This window comes from Pipra filicauda, unplaced genomic scaffold, assembly GCF_003945595.2.
Source record: "Pipra filicauda isolate LSUMZ 115617 unplaced genomic scaffold, ASM394559v2 scaffold92_size2517590_pilon, whole genome shotgun sequence".
NCBI classification, from domain to species: Eukaryota; Metazoa; Chordata; class Aves; order Passeriformes; family Pipridae; genus Pipra; species Pipra filicauda.
In genome coordinates, this window is record NW_024105120.1 from 1,756,067 (window position 1) to 1,775,321 (window position 19,255).

General features: G+C 40.0%; 1 protein-coding gene across 1 annotated transcript in view; it reads left to right on the top strand.

Annotated features, from left to right (window-relative positions):
• The window catches only part of INPP4B (inositol polyphosphate-4-phosphatase type II B), a 371,943-nt gene that overhangs the window by 17,253 nt on the left and 335,435 nt on the right, over positions 1 to 19,255 (top strand). The gene's annotated exons all lie outside the window — the stretch shown is intronic.

Genomic DNA, 19,255 nt, shown 5'->3' on the forward strand with positions numbered 1-19,255 from the left:
TTGCAATAGGTTGCTCAAAGATGCCAGAATGCAATAATGAAGTCTATGTGACAGCAAAGTCTCAGGTGACTTAAATCCCCAAAGAGTACAAACTTGAAAAATATATTCTGGAAGAAATTGTGAATGCCATTAGCAAGGACTATTGCAAAGCCATGATTGTCTAAAGCAACAGAAGTGGTTGTGTTGTACCCAGATTTTGCCTCAATCACTCTTAAAGGGAACTAAAAGAGTGTTTGGACTCAAGAAAGGTGTAACTTACAGCAAGGAAAATTCCAGACAGACTTTAGGAAAAAAATGAGGTTGAACAATCATTGAATCAGGCTGTTCAGGAAGGCTGTGGAATGTCTGTCCTTAAAGATATTCAGAATCAGAGTGGCCATGACCCTCAGTAATTTGGTCTAGTTTTGAAGCTGGATCTGACTTAGAAGTTGATGGTAGTGCAATGGACCAAATGACCTCCAGAGGTCCCTTCTAACCTGCATCATTATGATTCTGTGGTTATAAAACATCTGATGAGTTGGGGTGAGAAAGTAGAAATGGGGAGGAGGAAGGGGAAAAGACAATGCTAGTTTTGCTGTCTACTGTAAACAGTTTTCTTAGGTTTTTATTCTGTCTTGGGTTATTACAGAAAGTTTAAGAAAGTGATGCTATGTCCAGATGACTCAGACCCACAATGCTTACAATAGTACAATGGCAGCACATTTTAAAAAGGAAGGAGTTTTTTTAAAGTATTTGCTCTTCTTAGCATGCATTTTCTTGAATCTGGTTGAATTTAACACCATTAAGATCTAAATCTATAGGAATACAATCTTGAAATGTAGCTGGAATATGTATAAAGATAGACTGTTTAGAATCTACCTTCAAATGTACTAACTACAATATCTGACTTTGGCATGGTTGAATCTTTTCTGTGGGAGCAAAACTAGATGGAGTTCTCAGTACCTTTGATAGTTGAGCTTATCCCTGATGACTTATATCCATTCCTATTGATTTTTATATCCATCCATCAATCTCTTGTTTTGTAACTGAATCTACAAATAGTTTCTGGCTTAAAACTCTAAATTTTGGGATGAAATAGTGCTCTAAATGGAAAATTGCAGCTCAGAGCAGAAAAGAAAGTCAGAAAGTACTGTGGTGATTATGCTGATTTCTTGTGTTTGATTGTCTCGTTTGTTTATGAGTCTTTGAAAACAGTGCTTAAAATCCTTGGGCAAGGATGGTAGGATGGTGGTCAGTGATCTAAAAATAGCAACGAGAACATGCGCAGACTTAGCAGTGACACTGGTGATTCATGATTTATCTGATTCTTCCACTTCAAAAAATATTTTCTTGCATCTCTGCATGGCATCAACTTACATCTTCTCTCCAAGATCTGCTGCATTAAAAAGTCAGTAGAGCATAAAGTTGTTCCATTTGCAAAATAATAACAACCCAGGTTTTTCTAGATTTCATATTTTTAGGGGCTCTAAGCGAGATCTCCGGTTTATATTGCACATTTGTACCGTTTCATTTTTTCTTTCTACAATATGCTGATCTAAGAGAGACAATGTGAAAAGAGCTGCAACAGTAAAAGTTATTTGTGCTCCAATCAGTATTTTTTCCTTAGAAATCCCGTGCAAACATAGCAGCACATTCCAGCTTTTCACATACACATCACACAAAGAATATATTGTCATTCAGTGATCACTGTAAGGGAAACTTGCTGAAGTGACATTTCAGTGTAAATTTATGATTTATTAAAACATTTGAAATGCTCTGCTAAATCACGTTCCTCTTTCCTTTCCCTTGTGCCTTCACTATCTTATTCATGTATAATTCCTTCCTTCCTTATATGAAAACTCTTCATGCCATATAAACTGTGAAAGCATTGCCATCAATGCAGTTACTACTTCCCTGATCCTGAATGAGGGATGATGGCCTTGAAAGCAATGGGAAATGACTACTGAGAAGTAATTTTAATCTACTTAATTGAACACAGCCAAACAACAGTTTCTAAAATGAAACTCCTGAGTAGTATTTCCAGCAGATATTTATGTTTATGGTTCTGTGTCTGTGTTTATGGTTTAGTGATTAAACCAGCAAATAGCACCATCTCTGTAGAGGCAGTGAAACGGAGGTTTCTTTTCCCCTTCTCAGGGTGATACCCTATTTCCATTACCAGAAGAAGGGTTTCTGAAAGGAAGGTCATCCAGATCTCTGTGCTGTTGTCCTTCCTGTAGGATATAAAGTTTGATTCTCCAGGGCAATCCCTCCAGCCAGTACTTACAGAAGGGCTGGTTTGGCCTGGACACGCATGGGAGGAAAGGCCTCGAGTGTCATGCAGAAACATTTATTTCCATGATTTTGCACAGGAACTGAAGCTCCTTTTTTGTTTGAGTAAGGCTATTGGTGGCCAACTCATAATGACTCAAGTGCAAGTCAAGAGCTGTCCTGATTATTGTGTTTTGCAAGTTGTATTGTTGGCTTCTGATCGTCCTAATTCAAGATACTGAGATTTGTGGTCAAAACTTAACCCAGAACCCATCAAAGTGAGAGTTCTGCTGAGTATAGATGGCCTTTACACATATTGGCAAACATTTTGTCTCACCTGACTATCCAACTGACAGGAGAATAAGGGATTAGTGTTCAGGGGTGGGAGGATTGGCTGTAGCTCTCTAACTTCTTTCATTCTTCTTCAGTTTGTTAATTAAGGGAATTTCAGAGGCTAAGAAGCTGTTAAAGGAAGAGCTGCTATGGCTACTCTCCCTCCAGAGTTCCCTCTTGCTGAAGAGGGCTCCCTTATCCCTTGCTTCTGTGGATCATTTTAGGAAGGCCCTGCAGTCCCCTGCTGTAATTGTTAGCTTGTTAAGTGAAGTTCTTACATGCCTTTTTTTTAGAAGCTACAAAAATGCCTGCATATATAACCCCGGAGCCAGTTCCCCTCTTTGCATATATGGGAGAGGCTGTGTTTGATTAACAGCTGTGACTGGCACACAGAAAAGTAACACATAAAATCAGAGGTAAATAAGCATACTTTGGTCCTGAGACTGTGTGGAGAAGTAGCCTTTATACCTCATTAACAAAGTCTCAAGTGTATATACCTCTGCATGATAACAAAGGACAGCCAGAGATGTAAAGTTTCTGAGGGTGACACAGGGATCTTGGCTCCCTACAGGTGCTGCTCTTAAGTATTTCATTTAACAATATATCAGACTTCTGCCCTTGAATTCCAGAGCATGTGCTCTTACCTGTTACAGATCTAGAGTCTGACATGAAGAAAACTTGGTTTTATCACTACAGTTCAGCAGATGTGACTGATCACACTTCAAGGATGGATTTATTTGCTGAAGTAGGAGCTGGTTTTGTGATCACATTCTCAGAGAACCAAGCCAGAAATTATTTAACATTGGCAAAGTAGACATTTTTATGGTGGGAGAGAGTCATGTTTCTATGGTTCTTGGTGATAACAAACCAAAGATGCTGGTTTTGTATATCTGACATAAAAAAATGAGTTTCCTTTAGTGTAGCTCTGCAAGTGAGATAAGTGAATAAAATCAAAAGAGAGTGTGTGCATTTTTATAAATACGTGGATAGTATTGTATCTTCCATTTAAATCAAATCAAGTGCTGCTTATGTCATCATTTATTTCTAGGACTTTAAACAACACATTATTTGAATCTCAGTAGAGAAGAGTTTCTTTTTTCTCCCAGTTCTGTCAACTTTCCATGCAAGGTAGTTTGGCCTTCAAAACCCACGTACTGGTCAAAGTCCATAAAAAGAAGATTACCTTTCATAATCCTGTCCAAAGGGTCTGTAATTCTAGTGGCAGGAGAGAAGGAAAAGTATCCTGAGGGCTCCTTTATGCAACAGAGAACTTTTTGTTCTGTAAATGTAGATGTAAACATATAGCAGCTAAGTCACAGTCCTGCAGCAGTTTGATATTATCACCTGATGTTGATAGAGTGCTTAGTGGCAAATAACATACAGATGGAATAAATAGACTGTGATGCAAATTTTTTTACCACCACAAAAATTTTTGTGTGATGTGGTTATGTTTTTGTATATGAAGGCTCATTTTTATGACCTTTTTGGGTTTTAAAAATTTTGTTCCAACTTATTTTTTCTTATCTTTCATGATCAAACACTGTATTAATATATAAACAGTTTAATTAATAGTAATTTGGATTATTTTATTAGAAATGTTACATGTAGTTTCCCTTGTTCTTTCTATTTGTGTGTCTGCTGAATGATTATAGTGGAAGAGTGATTTAATAAATACATCTGAGAATTACACAATGCTTATTAATCAGCATCCCATGTTGCTGTTTTATCAGCAAAACACGAAGTATGAAAATTCAGAATAGGGAAATACATTGAAATTTCCTTAAATCCTGTGGAACATAGCTGTACTAATCAGCATAGGTGATAGAGTGGATGGATGAAATAAGCTGAGTTTATCTGCCAGCAGGTGTGAGTCAATTAATCAAGAAAATATGTTTACCATATTTCTATTTCTGCTATCCAGAAATGAAAACCCCAGAAGGAAAAAAAACCCACCATATCTAATAAGAAAATGCTGAGTTTTGTAGGCATTTTTCCCCCTTTCATAAATCTCTGTAATCCTCTTCAGTGGTGTGTGTAGGTGTTTACAAATACTCTGAAGAAGCACCTCCTGGAAGAGCTTCTGGCGGTTGGGAATTGGCTCCAGTGCACACAGCAATGTTATCAGTGCTGTAGGTTTAACTGCAGTACTTCATGCTCTCAGAGAGCGATATTCAAATGACTTGTCAGGATAAACTTTGTATTATGCATTAGCTGTTAGAAAAGCTGGTGCCGGAGCGAGAATGCATTCTCCCTACAAATACCCCTTCCTCCCTTGCCTGGCCTTCTCAGAAGAGGGGAGAAAGAAACACTTGCACTTTGCTCCACAGATTTCAAGGGATCAGAGACTGCAGCAAAAACTCACTCTTTCTTCTTATCCTTCTTATGTTTTTGAGTGTAGTGAAGACAGTGACTCTAAAAATTAAAGATTTATGAGGCAGTTTGTAAACTTTTGAGTATTACTGGATCAAATTTATTTTTGGACTCTCCCAGTAATTCTTAGTACATGACCCATAGAATTCAGCTTATCTGCAGTTGCCTACAGTCACGTTTTCCTGCTTCCAGTTCAGACAACTAAAACCCTACTGAGCACTTCCCTGGCAACCCTCCTTTACAAAGCCAGATGCTGCTGCCATGACCATCTTTGTGTGACGCTTGTAGGATTCCCACACAGATGGTGCAGATGTGTGCCTACAGCCCCACCTTTTTGAGTTGTACAATGAGATAAAGTTGGCAGCCTTCACTTAGGAAATGTTACTGAGTGCACATAATCCTTCTGAGTACCAAGAATGTCTCTGAAGACACAACTCAGATGTGTCTCTTGAATACAGTGACCTTCTAAGGTTGTGGAAAGGTGGCTTCAGGTGGTACCAGTTTCATTGTAACTGGCTCCTTCTACTATGTTAAAGGAAGGGCAGGAACAGGTATGCATAATGGCCATAAGGTGGGATTGTGCAGGGAGAAACACTTTACAGATTCCATACAGGACCCAGAACGACATAGTTTTTGCTCTGGAAACACTTTAAGTACAACATGGAGATGTTCCGAGAGAGGCTTCGCTTGCAGGCTGCTGAGGCAGAATGGGTGCACTGAGGGCTGGTAATGGAAGAAATAGCTGGAATAATATGAAACCCTAAAGTACAGTAACAGGATGTATTTTCTAATGTAAAAGTTTTATGATGGCTGTTTTTTGGAGAAGGATGAAATCCCGACTGAATTGCAATTGGCAGTTTGTTATAGCAGCTTGTCTTGAATTTCTTGTAAACTGAGACAGGGTTGTTTTGGTTGGGGATAAACAGTCTCCCAAAGGGAAAAATGGTACTAACTAAATCAGAAAGAATTGCCTGTTGTACTTCTTTAACTTCTTTAACTTCAATTCTAATATCATGCACTCCTTCCGACTTCCATCTTTTTTCTCCGGATAATTTTAAAGAAGCACATGTACTCAAAGCTAATAAAAAATGGTTTATTGAAACAGTTTTAGTGAAGAAAAGAATTTCTGCCTGGTAGTTCTTCTTCTGTCCCCATTATATCTTCTACTTTGAGGAAACTTTATTTTAAAGTGAGGAGAATTATTTTGGAAAACATCTAAATGTCTTGTTGAACAGCTGCAGAATGCAGTGCCTTGGGTTTTGCTCTTATTTAAAATGTCTCTGCATAAATTAATGGAATGGAAACACTTATAATTTATTGACATGTTTTGACTCCGAACTTGTGTTAGAAAAATTTTGATTAATTGAAAAATCACAATAATTTGCCTTTTTCTCCCTGCTTGGAATTGAACCATTTGATTTTCCAGTCGCCACTACTTTAGAAAAAAGAAATATGGAAAATGGTGGGCATAACAGTTACTGAAATTCTCTGGGATAGCTCTTTAAATTTAAATTTATTTTTCTTTTCTATAGTTTCCATCAGTTGTGATTACATTTGGGTTTGTTGTGCTTTGGGACAAAGGATATGCTTGATCATGGCAGCTCATTATTTTACACCACCAGCAGCAGCAAAACATTGACTGTCAGAAAATTAGACCAAAGCCCACAACATTAAATGATAATAATCCCTGTATTTTTTTGTCTGCTGCTCTGTGCACTCCCACAGGCCTGGCCCTTGTGGGATAAAATGATAATGAATTTGCCAGTCTTTCTAAATTCAGGCGAAAGTGGTTGTATCCCCCATGGTGGGTTTACTACCACGAGTTTTCTGGGGGGCTCTCCATTCTCTCATGCTTGGCACTGCACAAACCCACAGTGAGAGTTTGTGTCTGACCTAAAAAACTACCTCAAAGCTGTGCAGGCAAATACATGAAGCAGAAGCTGGAGCTGAGACTAATTAATCTAGTGCGGGGACTCCAAACATCAATTAGCTGGGAATAAATTTTAATCCCTGCTTGAGCTGGGCAGGATTTCATTTGGTATCAAGAGGTGACAGGCTGTATCATTCATTTGCCACACTTTGTGTTCTGGGAAGAGGCTTATTAAGTCCTTATCTTTTTGGATTTTGCACAGACCCAATCACCTTGTTTCTGGGAATACAAGTGAAACTGCCTAGGACAAAGGGTGTTTAATGTCATTCCTCCATTACTGTCAGGTGCCACCCTTGTCAGCAGCACCAGTGAGCACCCCAGTTTGTGTACTGGTTAGAGGTGGTGCACCACTGAAGCACACGCTGCAGCCTGAGAGGCACAGTCCCATGAAGCACGGAGGGTGCCACAGCTCATCCTTAAAGAGCTGGATGCCTGGATGCCTTTAGTCAAAGTAAAGGATGTACAGCAATAAAAGACGTTTCGACACAAATTTTAAAGTCATATATTTTTGATATACAGGAAGCAAAATTATTCTAGAAGCATCTGATTTGACTTCTCAATTTGTGAGGGAGCCCATACTGGCCTGTGAGTCCTGGTTTCAATGCTGTCCTAATCACTTTAGACTTCCTTTTTCTGCAGAATAATAGTTACTGTGCAATTGGATGTAATGTCTTGGGTTGTGAAGGGCAGAGAAATATTAACCACAGTTGGCAGAACAGCTGGGACTTGAACAATTAGCCTCTAGACACACAGATAAAGCTCTCTTCCTCAAAGCCCTAAGACATTTTGAAGGGGATTAGTTCCTCATTCTTATTTTGCTTTGCAAAAATTGTGTGAAAGTTGCAAGATTATATATAGCGACAAAACAGCCCATAGCAGTGACTAGAATTACGTTACCTGTGATTAATAAAAAATGACAACACTGTCTGTATGTGGCCTATTTCAGCATGAGGAACCCAAAAGTTGCAAACGCAGGGCCTAATCTCCATCCCGCTGCTCTCTGTGCTGAAGGAGTCACCACTCCGGCGAACGCGAGAGCGGCAGAATTAGTGTGCAGGCTACACGTGTGGCACAGTTCATCTTCCACTCTGCTGTAGCCACTCCCTGTGTGAAACACTGTAGGATCCAGCCCTTCACAGCCTCGCTGCATAACTGTGCAAGGCAGAGGTGAGGAGCATCACAGCCGCCTCGGCCGGCACAGGGAACAGGCCCTCCAGCTACTGCCCCAGCGGGGCACCTGTGCTGGGCTCCTTATACTGCATAGCATAGCTCCAAAATAAAGAATAGCAGTTGGTTCAAGACATTGGGACAAATGTTTTCCTTTGATTACTGTCTGACCCTACAGGGCCAGAGGAGCCAGCTGCAAAAACAATTTGCGGGATGCGAGCCCAAGCTTTGTGACCTGGAAGAGCTTTCCCACCAGCACCTGCATGCTGAGAGAGTCACTGGGAAGTGAACTAGGGTGAAAGGAAAGCCCTTGTGCACGGCTCTGCAGGGTTTCTGAGGTCATCAGTCTGCAGGTTGTATGGGGTATCTTCTGAGAGTTGTAGTAGCTGATGATTTGCCCTCAGTTATTCTAGCTTTAATTTTTAATGTCCAAAATGGCCCAGAGTCTGTAAGGCAAAAAGTAAAAGCAACTATTAGCCATAAAAATTCCTGTATCTTTTGGGGTTTTTTTGTGTCCTCTCTAGCAAGTACAGCAATTTCAATATGTCCCTTAGTTGGTTTCTTTTGCACCTTCAGCAACTCGATGCCCCTTTTTCTCAGCACCGAGGAAGTGATTCATTACTGACTGAGGGAGACACTGTGCAATCAGTATCTGTTGTGACTTGATTCTGCTGTGCTGTTTTATTTGCCTTTTTTCTAAATAAGAAAAAATCCTGAGAAATGGGGGTGGTGTCAGTTTTTTGATCAGATGCAGCCTGCAGCAAGATAAACATGGAAATGGTAAGGAAGACCTTATATTTACTCTCTGAAGCTTTTTGTTCAGTGTAAGATAAAGGTCATTTCAGAGAAACATGTCAAGAATTCTAGTGAGGCTGGCTGATGTCTAACATAACCAGAGAACCAGGAGTTTTAAAAAAGAATTTAAAACAGCAAAGGGGGAAAGAAAATATTCTAAATATTCTAAGTAATATTCTAAAAACATTTTTCAGAAATCTGTAAGTTTGCTATTTGAATATAAGCACATGGGCCATGTCTTCTGAACTGGGCAGCACACACACTGCAGAAAGCGTCAGGTGTAAAACGATCTTTACTGTTACTGTTTAGAGATGCAGCACTACAAACCTTCCCCTCTCCCCCCCCCCTTGTGTTTTCCAACCATGTTGGTAAAGTGAGATGGTACTTAGCAGCTAGATTGCAAAAACAAACATTAGCTGAAAGAACAAGCCTCAACAGATACAAGTCATAATACCAATTTCCGAATCACTTCCTGAAACCTCTGTTTTCTCTGAGGTGTTTCATTCATGCCGAAATTTGAAGAACTGGGATGTAAGTTATTATGGAGGTCACAGTAATCACAAAGTGTAAATTTAAAAAGAGCCTTTTAAACATAGACAGGAATCTGTAAAATGTGCTTCTCCTTCCCCCCCCCCCTTTGTCTGATGCAGAATGATGTTTATTTTCTTCTTTGATAGTCAAGGTTTCAGTTTGAACACTAAATAAGAAGGCAAAGGGAGCTCTGATTTTGAATCTATTGGTTTCTTATCTGCTGGGTGGATCAAAAAGTCTCTGGTCTGGAGAGCTAAACGTGTGAGGATTTGAGACACCACAGTTTTCATCTGATTGATAGAGAATCTGGTGGAAAGTTGGCCTTGGTCATCAGCCTAAATCCAATTAGTAGCTTAAGGGTCTCTAATTATACCAGAAAGAGCATCACCATGAGTGTTGCTTGTTGCTGCTCTTTCTCACTGTGCAAAGGTGCAGGTTAAAATGACAACGCAGGATGCCTTTTTGGGGGGCAGCAGCCTGGCTGAGAGCATTGGCTGAATGGTCGCTCACACTTACTTCTTTTTTAAAAGCAGAGGTAGGCATGACCTGCCTCTCCAGCTGGTGTAAAGGCCTTCCATGAGCAAAGTGGATGAAGAACATGTAAGAATTTGACGTGGCACTTGCAGAGGAGGCCTCTGACATATGGCACTGGATAATGCAGTTCAGAAAGGGTGTTTACAAGCAGGCTGTGATACAGCTCAGATCAGCTCGGGTCAGGCTTGTACTGCCCACCTTGTAGCAGTTTATTCATTTATAATCTGACAACTTTGAAAAACATATAATGGTATCATAATATTTTTGAATAAGCAGATAATGTGCTCCTAAAATCAAGTGTGCTTTCAGGTCTTGCTAGAAAGACACAAACTTATGTCAGACACTGATTTCCCAATGCAATTGGTACTCTGCACCCTGGCTGCTGGGATGTGCCCTCCTTCCCTCAAAAGCAAACTAAAATATTTCAGGTATTAGTAATATCTTATGGGAGTGCCAAAGCAACTGAGCTTTCCCAGCTGCCAGGTCCACTTTGTCCCTATTTCCTCCACTGGTATGTGCCCCCACCCTTGGGTGCCAGGACTGGGGTGCAGCACAGTGGTCCCCCTGCCACCACAAGCCTGCCATGGGTGCATTGCCACACGAGCTCTTGCATCCATGTCCTTTACTTCACAGCTCATCCCTTCCAGCTGATCCTGTCAATACTGTGAGGGTGGTGCTGCCTAACTTTTAAATGAGATGACAGGAGTGAAAAGGCAATCAGTTTAGGGTCACTTATTGAAATTAAGCTGTAAAATGATTATATTTGCATGCTAGATCCCACATCATGGGCACGAGTAGTTCCAAGAGCTTATTGACTATATGGGAGTGACTCCTCCATGGTTTAGGTCAGGGAACACAGCTTCCCTGCCACTTCTAGGACTCCAGGAGTGTAGCTGAGTGCAGCATGGCACAGTTAAAACTTTTCAGGGCATACCTGCCCTTGTTTCTGGTGATGCTCTTGGTTTCAGCTTGGTGCTGGGACAGTCTGAAAACTGCTCTAAAAGATGACTCATGAATGTGTGACATGGCTGGCCTGAGAAGAAACAATAAAACAGTGGGAAACTACATTCAGGCACTGAATAAAAATTGGGGCCATAGTGCCCAAATGTGTCAGCAGGCGAAAGTACCAGCATATATGTATTTCCATGCTTTTTTTCTATTTCAGATTGATAAACTTTGTATTCAATCATTCACCAAAGTTAATAAAAGATGCTGGTGGCAGGCTTTGGGACTGAATTCCTTTATTCAGGGAAGATATTCTGCAGAGGCAGTGACAACGTTCACTTCCCCTAGACACTTCTTTCAAAGTGCCTTTATGCTCAGTCACCATCTCTGAGACGTTAAAGGGCAATTCAGTCACAACGTTTATGGAATCCTTGCCCTTTCTACTTAAATTGCCTACAGGGAAGGAAACTAATTCTGGCTTCTTGGGATGTAAACAGTAAGGACTGTTTTTTTGAGCACCCTTTTCTTTTCCCCCTCCAAAATTTCTAACTATGATTTATAATCAGGTTTTTCATTTTACTTGAAATTTTCTCTACTACAGTAATTTCCATATTATGCTTAAGTATAGAGTGTCATGACTGGATATTCTGCTTTTTTTATGGTGGTGTTTTTATGAGTAATAACTCCTAAGTGGGCCATGGGACTGCCTTCCTTGCACAGAGGCAAGAAATGAGGAGCTTTTGCTTACCTCCAATTTTGTACCCATCATCCTCAAGCACAGAGTGACAGAGGGTGGAGGTCCATTTCTCCAATGTGCTGACTCACTCCCCTCTTCTTAGTTGGTACATAAGTCAATAGTATTTGCTTCCTCTGTGAAGCATAAAAATCGGGTATTTGTATAGCTCACAGGCAATATTTCTCCTCCTGCAACTGGTCATATACGTAGAATATAATCACATTCTTAGCAATTAATTTTAGGAAGGAGAATAAAAGTGTAGTGTCGAGATTATCTGCATATTTATCATCTTTGTATACTTCAGTTTTGTTCTCAAACCTTCATTAATTGGCAATGGCAGATAGATACTTTTCTTCCCCCTGTTGAGTAACAAGACTTTCACTTGAACAGCTTATTGTTCTTAAGAAAATGACTGTAGAGAAAAATTGCTCAGAATTCAGGGAGGGCCAGCCTGTTTGTGGTTAGATTTCACTTTCTGTGACGGGCTTATGTTTTATGCAGTTAATCTGGGGCCAAACAGATATTAAGCAGAAGGGATCCTCTCTCCTTTATATTAATTACTGAAACAACCTTGTCTGGAGCACATGGTAGGGGGACACATGTTCCAAACAGCAGGCTCCTCTTCCATACATTTTAGGATTTTAGGGAACATGAAAAAATAAATACAACCACATGTTGAGGACTTTTATTAGCTTAAGTCTTATGAGGGAGCTTAGGTAAATGGAGACAGTTTCATTCACTGTAGTGTGTGTGGAGAAGAAAGATCCAGGTTGCCATTGCTCAACTCTTTTTATTGATAATGCAAAGAGGTTATCTTAAAAGATACCATTTAGATTTAGCTCTGCACCTGTTTAGCATTAGTGCAAATTGATGTACTTCTTTACTGAAAGCAGTACAGACTGTGGTATTTTGTCTGCTTCCTCTTTGGTGTTGCTTTCCTTTAATTTTCACAGCCATAGTTCAGTACAGATTTGATTCAGTGTTGAACCTTAACCAAGAGAAAATATGTTACCACAGTGCATATGAAATAGAAGTCACCTTTTACTTGAGGGAAATCAGCTGCTTCAGGAAACCAGCAAACCAGGGAGCACTGAGGCAGCAGTTGTGGGAAGATGGTGACCAATATCTGACACCACACGTTGTCCCACAGACCTAGCCTGGGCCTGCCATGTTCATGTGCATCTATGGCTTCCAGGGTGGAACTGGGCTGCCTCCCATCAGCTGGAAGTAGGAGCAGTTGGTCTGAGACTGGCCTAAACATGCATGGGAATACTTATACCAAATCCTCCTTATTCTCCTGTGGAGAGCTCTTCTAGGGATCAAGGAAATGGTCCCTCATCCCACCCCAAACACCATACAGGACCTGAAATCTCAGATTGTCCCATTTCATTGCTATCTGCTGCTCATAGTCTTCCCTTCATGTTTCTTCCTCTGATCACCAGGCAGGGATCTCACCCAGATGCTCTCCCTGAAGTCCCTCCAGCATCCCTGCAAGACTTGCCTTGATGATAAGGCTTACCGCCTACTGGAAGAGGGATGTAAGGCAGTTTGCTCCCCACCTAGATGTCCTTAAACATCCTGTGCTCAGCCAGATAAACCTTTTCCTTTTTTTTTTTTTATTTACATCATAGTATTACGTGGATTAAAAAAGTATAAAAGAAAAAGAAAAAAACAAGAAAAAAAGAGAAAAATATTAAAAAAGCTTTTTCTCACTGCTTTGTGGCAATTTAATCTCCTCTTACATATTCTAACACCAGTAGTTCCTGATCAAGGAGTTGAAATCTTGTGTTTTGTTTTCAGTATTCTGTGAGCAAAGAAATTTGACGGGCATTGAAATAAAGAGGAGTCTGCTTTCCAAAACTGAAATAGTTTATCATCCCTTGCCCTTCTCAGTACATCCTAAGTTTTTAGCTGTTCTCTCAAGGGCTGCTCTGAATAACTGGTTTGTTTTTTACAGGCAGAGATGTAACTGTCTGTCTGGCTAAGGGGTTCTGCTCCTATATCCATTTTTTACCTATATTTACTCCCGCCTCATATTTCTTTTTTTAGATATCTAATTGCCATTCCCAGTTTGTGTTGTCATTAGTTCTCTGTGCCTGTAAAAGGTGCTGCTGTGAACTCACCACAGCAGTGATTTAGGAGCTCTCCTACCTACTTAAAGTTTTGTGGATTAAATTAAAGCTATGTCCCCATCTGCAAGCTTGGGAACTGCCATGCTCTCAGTTGCAGGAGAGAGAAGCAGGTTTTGACAAGCACCTAAAATACAAGTGCCCCAAAAACTGCTTGGAGAGACAACAGTCAGGTTCTCACATACTAGGAAAATAATATTATAGGTTCCAGACAAAAGACCTGGTAAGAGGAGATCTGATTGAGTTTTGACCTCTGACTTGTCAGGTTTTGTCCTTCAGTTAAGACCTCAGCAGAAGGGCATTTTTCCAGAACAAACTCACTGATAGGGAGAAAAATGAGACTGCAGTATAAAGAAAGAAGAAAGGATTAAAAGGTAAATAACTAAATAGAGAAAATCATCGTCTTTTCCCTTTGAACCTTCCGCCAAATCCTTTGATCTGTTTTTGGAGCTGTGCTCTCTCTGCTGAGGAAGATGAAGCAATGTCCCTTTCAAATCTTTGCAGAGGCATCTGTTGTTTGGTTTGTTTATACCAGACAGTCCAATTCATTATCTCTTTTTTTTCCATCAATATACTAGACCTGGGGGAAAGGGGAAAGGGGAAAAACTAGAACTCATTAATACTAATACAATTTGATTTCTGTGTGAAACCAAAGCTTAAACTATAATTTTGACAGCTGATGCAGCTACTATCATGAAATCCTTTTCCTGCTCTATGGCATGATGCTAAAAAATATCATCAATTGCTCATATTTCAGCTCAGGATTAGGTTTACATTCCTATTTATGAGGTAGCTATTAAACAATGTTATGAGATTTTACAAGGACCAAATCTTCCACACGAGTAGTCCCACTGAGCTGGATTCCAGCTCAGTAATACAGGAGTAAATGCAGATTAGCTCCTTCAAAGGCAGTGGAATAAGTCCAGATTTACTGTGGTGTAACCAGGTCACTAACATTATTATGACTACTTCTATGAAAATAATAATAATAAAAAAAAAAGACGAGCAGGCACTTGCTCAAACTCTCCTGAGAGTCTGGAAACAATTCTGTTCAGGTTATCAGACATGATGGTTTAGGAGGAAGAAAAACTGACTGTGAAGCAACAGCCATTAATGGAGCAAAATTTCCTGAGATGCCGACAGGGAGTTTGGTGACGAGTGAAGGGTCTCGGTACCGTACATAGGTCTGTCAGAGCACAAACAGAGTAATTGCACAGGGAAACAGGGTGACTGCTGGGAGAAAATCCACAAATTGTCTAGGAGAAACGATACATTTAATGGGTAGGAAACACCGGCTTTAAAGCAGTGGGTTTTACTTTGCATTTAAAGTTAGCTTACAACCCAGCACAGCATTTAGATCACAACACACTACCCTGAGAAACTACTGCCTGGGAAGACAGCCAAGAGCTAAGAAAATTAGCAAAGAGAGAAAACACATTCTGTAAATGTTGAGCTTCAGAGAAGGTATGCTCCAGCCTGATATTTTTACAATTTTCCTGGGACTGATATTCATATCCTTAAAGCAGTATGCTCTTATGTGAACACAGTTACTTCTTTTTGATGAGAAGCAAAAGGTTTTGCACCTCTAGTTCCTTTTGCTTTTTTTCCTCCTGTGCTCATTTCTCCTCTCCCCTTCCCAGTAACTGTTTTACAACAGTCCAAGACTACTAAATTCAAGTTAAAAGTGATGAGCTCTTCCTTCTATTTTGTTACAGACTGCAACTTTAAAAAGGAAATGTACAATGGGTGGTCTGCAGTACTGTTTATCACTAAGCTATTCTCTAACTGTAGAGAATAATGTACAATTAGCCTAGTAATAAACGGAATTTAGTCTACTAAATACTGTAAAATTAAAAAATTCCAGAGGGTTTTAGGTCTGCACTTTATTAGCCTGCCAAGATTAATGTTATATGCATTTTTAAAATAACAACACATACCATTACAAGAGTAGAGCTTGGACAGAAAAAATACCCTTCAACTATATTGCATAAAAATGACTCAGAAGGGTGTAGTGTCCTCTGAAGATGCAAGGCTGTATTTCATGGAGCTTATGCACATGGCTACAGAATTCCACATTGGTTAACAGATATATTTTTAGGACTAGAATTACAGAATAAGGCATAGGGGTGCTAGGTGAGAATGTTTGCATTGTTTAGTGTCTTGTAATAAAACAGGAGAAATAAACAGGAATTACATGGCAGATCTAATTTGAATTTACTGCCCAGAGATGCTCATAGATCTTCCCTGTATTGTAAGTCAAATAATGCTATAAATCGAGGACTGTAAAATGTGAAAAAAAGGAGCCTAGGCCACACATAGTGTTTTTGAAGGCTGTGAACTCCAAGTTTCTTCTTAGAGGGAAACGTTTGAAATATTATTTCAGTCGAATTAATTGAAAGTCTCTCCAAAGCAGTGCAGCATTAAATTTGTTTTTCCTTTCCTGAATTGTGGGGTTTATGTGTTAAGTCTGAGAACATCCCAAAAGTTTGGCCAACGAAGTAGTCCTAGGGTATTAGGAAATTGAGATATTTTTCAGCTAAAGGAAGGTGTATGCAAAAAGCCTGAAACTGCAGAATGTAAAAGGAAAGAGATAACTCTTGCAAACTTACCAGAACAGACAAATTACTCTACCACTGGCACTGAAAGATTGTGCTAGCATGGCCAGCGATGAGTAAAGCTTTTTAAATTGAAAATAATAAAACCTATTGCTATTCCCGCATGGGTTGCAAGAAGTCGAACACGTTAGATGCTTAAACACAGCAGAAAGTTGTCTTTTCTTAAATGACAAATTGTTTGGCAGTAGAGAAGCCTCACACAAAGTGATTTTATATTCCTATTTTCTATAAAATATGTGATTGGTTTTATGATCATTTTACTTTATTTTATTGCCTTCATATGGTTCTTGTAATAAATATTCATCTTTATTTTTACCAGTAGAGTAGTGAAAAATAAGAATAGAGTTATATGGTTGTGGAAATCATTTATATATGAATATGTATATATATATAATATATCTTCCCACTCAAAAATCATTATTAATTTATTACCTTAGATAGAAGGCAGCTGAAACTATAAATAGAAACCCTATTTGAATGGCTTTATCACTTTTTAAAAAGCACTGAACACGAAGTGACCAATCAAGGACTTTTACAGAAACGCACTCTTTCTCCAATGAAAACAACCCCCTCCAATACAATTATAATAAAATATAATTATTTTAAAGCAGTAACTACCATAATTACTGTACTAATTATGTGATGATATAATTACCAAAACCAGTGACATAACAAAATTAATCTAGAAGACTAGGCAGCAATATTTTTTCTGACTGACCATCCTGCTTTCTGTCTACAGGATTCAGGGCTAGTTTCAGGTATAAAACAGAAATAGCTCGGCTCATATTCAATGCCAGTGAGGTTTTCCTGGTGTGCAGTACAGCCCCATCCCATTTTCCCTGCCTGTGGTACAGATATTGTGCTGTAGGTGAGTTAAGGCACCTTTATGCCTGCTGAGGGCTGCCTGTGGTGGGACCCTTCTCGAGAGAAGTCCTGCATTTTTCAGTGCAGGAGCCCAAAGGGGATGGAGCAGGCTGGAGTCTGCAGTGTATTTTTAGACGCTTTAGTAAGAAAGAGATGCATAAAGTTCCAGCTATGGTGCACAGCAGGGATCCCAGATTTAACTGGCCAGATGTTTTGACAGATGTGATAGATTGCAATTACAGCCTGGTTCTTTTACACATGCACGACTTCAGGAGTCAGAGATGAGGAATGAGCTTTCCCCTTGTGCACAGTGAGGCAGGCACCTTCCCAGGGCTTCTCTGCTGCTTGCGGCGGGTTTTGACCTCCTGCCCTGACGACACAGTCGTGAGGAACTGCCTGGTTTTGCAACCACTGTTAGAAACAAAGCCCTGTACTGACCTCCCACCTAAGGTTTTCTCCTGATCAGTCGTTTTGTGCACCAAACCTAAGGGAAAAAGAATCAAGGCTGGGATATGTAGGCTGTCTAGGTATGTCCAGTGCTGTTGTTTTAGTGGACATGGCTGTGGAGAAGGAGCCTCTGTACTCTGTTTCTCCCCCTTCCCTTGCAATCTCTGTGGCCATCAGCCTTTGAGCCACCCTTGATGCAAACACTTTCAGGTTGTAGAACAAGGTCTGCAAGTAAGAAGCTTTACTATAGAAGGGGTATTCCATTACATTGTACAAAAAATTTCTTACAGAACCCAAAAACTTGTTGCTAAGCTGAATCCTGGTTTACTCTCCAGGAAGGAGAGCAGAGAGGAGTCTGTTGCAAACCACTGTCAGGGAGGGGGTTTTGATTTTCACTTCTTTTGGCCAATGTGCCATGCATATTTGACATGTGATCAGTCCCATTTGACATGACACTCTTCTTCAGATAAATCTATCTTTCCTACAAAGGAAGGGGTTTGATACCTTCAGACACTCAGGTTTTTTGTCCTTCACAGAAGACATTAAAGAATTCACGGCTTCAAGTAACAGCCTAAGGGTCTACAGTAAGGGTCTAGTAGATATTAAGGTGTGTGCCCCTTGCCTTAAACCACTTTTTTAACATTAAAATGAAAACAGGATTACTATTTTGCGGTTTCATAATTTAATTTTTTTCAATATGCTGTGCATTTTCCAGTTTCTGTAATATTCAGAGCCCAGAAAATTAGCTGTTTCATGCTCAGGTAATCACTTTTGTGGTAGAGATGGATCTAAATAAAGGCTTATATCTGAATCAAACACAATTACACTTTCTTTTTCTTGCACGCTGGTCAAATTTGATTGCATTTACACTTAGTTGACGATGACATTGTCAGAACAGGCAAAACAAACCCTGTGGCTCCTGACTTGCTAGAAAACAGCGTTCAGCACTGCTGTGCTGTGCTGGCTGGAGGAACCTGTGCTCCCTTGCAGTCACTGAACTCCAGTGAGGGGAAAGCCACTCGCTGTAGAGAAGTGCAGAACCCCCCTGCAAGGTGGTCGTCATCATCTGTTGGCCCTTTGCACCTCAAAAGCTCAAGCCTTGAAAGTATACGTTTTTTCATTTCTTACAAACTGAGCTCAGTACAAGAAAAGCACCTGCTTGTTTGGCAAGCGTGCCAGCTGTGCAGGTATCTGGCACTAACATACATGTCACAACTTGTTAAACCATTGGGCTGCTTAATACATAAAGAAAATCCCCTAAGGAAAACATCTTAGTTTTTATCTGTGATTTGAATTACCATTGAGCTCAGGCCTATTGTCTTTTCCTTCTTCGTTGAGGAGAAACTCATGTTTAATTCTCACTTAATTTGGCGGGCTTTTGATCTGTTTAATCAATCTGAATAAAGAATAAAGGACTCCTAAAATCTGTAACCACTTTTGGAAACCGATTCTGTGTCGATCTCAGAATAGACCGACAACTATGATAGTTTGTTTCAGATTTTGGACACCAGTGGGTTTTCTTACTTCGTAAAAGTAAGGGCTAGAGCATCTGAAATAAAATGGTGCAAGGAAGCAGTGCTGTTCCTCATAGCCCCCGTACAACTATTGC